A 3,647-nucleotide genomic window follows, 5' to 3' on the forward strand; every position below is an offset into this window, starting at 1 on the left:
GTCAGAATAAATTGGCCCTGTTTCAGCCCCACCCCCCGCGTTCTTCCAATCGATGTTGTTGGGAAGCAGGTACACCCTCTTCTTCGCGTCAGGCTTCGGATCAGGTGATTTTAGGTTGTGTCAGCTAGCGTTTCTTGTCATCCATGGTGATGGCGTCGGCCATGATAGAGTGTGCCGAGGATTTGAAGCGGGATGTACGGATAGCAGTGTGCATCGACGTCCATCTTCATTAATCGCATTGGTTGAAGTCGACAATGTTTGGATCAGGTGGACATGAGGATGATCTTCAGCCGATGCGCCACAAAGACTCGGCTTTGTCGTCGTGTGCGGCGGGACATTTCATCGGCTCAAAAAGCAGCTTAGTCTATGATGGTGATCTTCCTGATCCAGGTGGCAGTTTCCATCTCTCTTCAGCAAAGGTACGGCTGTTTGGAGACGACGGTTAGGTAGATTTTCATTTTTTGATTGATTATGCTGTTACATTTTTTTGATTTGGGATCCTTTGTGCAAATTTTCATGTTTTATATTTCTCTGTTTTTCTGTAAGGGTGTCTGCGTATGTACTCTGTGTATCAAATTTGTTCAATGAATACGTAGTGCTGCTTAAAACTCAGACTATGGATGTGAAACTGACTGGCTGGTACTGCCTCATACCTAGATGTGAATACTTGGGCATCAGATTTTCTTTTTATTGAGCAAAGAAAATCATGACTTTAAGTGTAGGTCTTCATCATCAAACCGAGGAATCTTAATATTGAGACAACAAACAATAAATCATAATCCAAGAGAGATAATCATATTAAAAGAGAGAGAGACACATCTTTATTCATTGAAATGCCTTTTTTTAGGGACATCAAAATACCACCACTTAATAATTCCTAGCAAAGCAACCATTGGATGCATGATAATTTATTCTAGGCCGTCCTGCTTGCATAAATGGCCGGCGTCATCACCCCATGCGTTTCTGGGCCAAACACCACTGGATGAATTCACTGTCATCCGGGCGACGTCGGCGGCGAGAGCTACTGGAGCCAGGACGCTGTGGCTTCAACCCGTACTCATCGTCGTCCTTGACACCATCGTCGCTGTCGCTCTCATCGCGGGCGAGGCATGAGATGTCCAGGTCCGTGAAACCGCCGACGTCGCACCGGAACACCAGGCAGTCGTCCATGATCAGGTCCTCGCGCCTCTCCAGGTCTTCCCGGCGGATGAAGTGCTCGTGCGCGCATACACAGGCGGCGTTGTCGGCGCTGCGCTTGAAGAGCTCGGTCTTGGCGGGTAGCCCGTACGCGATGTTGCCGGCCTGGTCGAGGATGCTCATCTTGTACTGTGCTTGCAGCTGACGCTGCCCGTGCAGCTTGAGGTAGAGGGAGATGTAGTCTGAGTTGGTCGAGGTGTCGCGGCCGTTGGGGTAGTACTTGAAGTACCACTTGTACTTGCCGATGGAGAAACGAGTGGAGGTGATGCTCTGGCCGGCGGGAAGCGTCTTGGTTTGCGAGTAGGCCTCAACGCGGAGAAGGTGGAACCCGCCCGCCGGCTTGCCGACGACGCGGGAGGCAGAGCGAGAGAGCCGGCTAATGCTGCCAGCGGCGGACAGCAGCGACGCGGTGGTCGTCATAGCGTGATCGTCTGATCGAGCTGGTGATGGATGGGTACACAGAAAGACCAGAACAAGATCGTGAGAATGAGATGGGTGTTCTTGAGGTGCATATATATATAGCTAGTACACAGACAATTATTTCTTGGGCTCCAATTCATTGATTAATAAAAATGTGGATTTATATTAGAGAGCAATCACATATACTATACCGTCACCCATCCATAAACATAATGCCATTTGTCAATTTCTTGAGATGAAATTTCCATTTCTTGGGCTCCATTTTATCTATTGTATGGAATCTGATCAGAAATCATATCATGGGTAGAGAGCAAGACAATAATGTTAAAAAGAAATATATTTTTATTCATTCCATTTTTCACGTTCTTCTTTTTCTCACTCAGAAACACAATATAATGTAATTTCCATCTTTGTCTTGGTACGATCACCTCTTTTTTTTGCTACGTACTTGGCGGGCTTTATTGCATAGCTAACATGTGATTACAATCTGCCCTCAGTCTACTAAGAAGAAAGGGTGGACAGCCCTCTAGCCAACAATCTGAAACCAATAAGGAACAGACCTATTTAGCACATAAGTCTGCCACAGTATTAGCATCCCGTGGGACATATCTAACAGAAAAAGAGATAAAATTTGATGACTTCTCCCCAATATCATCTAGAATAGGCGCAACAATTGATCTCGAACTGTCACGCGACGACCAGAGGTTGACCACCTCTAAACAATCCACTTCCATCAGCACATGTGAGAAACCACGGAGCTGAGCGAAGATGACTCCCTCCCGTAGAGCTAGTGCCTCTGCAATGAGGGGATCTGTCACCCCCGGGAAGGGTTTGATCCATGCTCCCATGAATGACAGGTGAGATCGAGCTATCCCACCCCCTCCCGCACATCGAGCTTCATTGTTGATAGCACCATCTGTGTTAATCTTGATCCACCCCACATCCGACGGACGCCACTGGGCTCCCGACACACCACGTGGGGGCTTCGGCACATCAAGCATAATAAGATCATCACGAACTGATTTTACCGCCTGTACTGGATCATATGACACCTTGTCATGAGTCCATCGATTTCGATCGGACCATATTGCATGCATAATAGTAATAATCTTGCATCTATCTTGGTCTTCGATGATATCATCCATCAGCACATCCCTCGCCCAAGTGGCAGGGTGTAGCCTTGGTAGTTTCAGACCCAAGAAATCTCGGGCTGCTGTCCAAAACAGTCGGGCATGTGAGCAGTTTATCAGTGCATGTTGCAAATCTTCCACTGACGCCTTGCATAAGTCACACACCGCCGTCGTCCGAGTATGACGATGTTGGAGAGTCGCGTAGTCCGGCAGAATTCCACGTAAGACTCGCCACCAAAACACACGGACTCTGGGAATAACCTTTAGTTTCCACAAGGCGGTCCACATGGGTCTATCTCAAGTTGAAGTCTCTGCTATCGTTCCTTCCTCTAGAGCTGAGTGCTCTTTCCGAGTCATTAGAGCACGATAGGCCGTTTTAACAGAGTAGACAACGGATCTCTCCAAGTCCCACGCAAGATAATCTTCACCACCAGCCGATCTCAATGGTATATTCAAAATAGCATCCGCATCTGGTGAAAGAAAATTCCTTCGAACTAGATCCACATCCCACGTACCATTGTCATGATCAATTAATTGAGAGACATGATGTATTGGATCGTCCCCAATACGTCCCATAGGCTTGAGAGTGGCCGTGTTTGGTATCCAGCGATCCGTCCAGATGGAGATGGATTCGCCATCCCCAACTCTCTTGAAACCTTGCTCCAACGCAACTTGTCCTGAAATAATCGCTTTCCACGTAGCAGACGCCAAGCGAGGCGCTGTAGCCTCCATGAAACCGCAGTTATGAAAATACTTGCCTTTCAAAACCCTGGAACACAAGGAGTCAGGGTGGATCATCAGCCGCCACCCGTGCTTGCCGAGTAGGGCTAGATTAAAAAGTTCAAAATCCCGAAATCCCATACCACCTTCTGTTTTCGGTACAGAGAGATTCTTCCATGA

The sequence above is a fragment of the Triticum aestivum genome, chromosome 6B, assembly GCF_018294505.1.
Source record: "Triticum aestivum cultivar Chinese Spring chromosome 6B, IWGSC CS RefSeq v2.1, whole genome shotgun sequence".
Classification (NCBI taxonomy): domain Eukaryota; kingdom Viridiplantae; phylum Streptophyta; class Magnoliopsida; order Poales; family Poaceae; genus Triticum; species Triticum aestivum.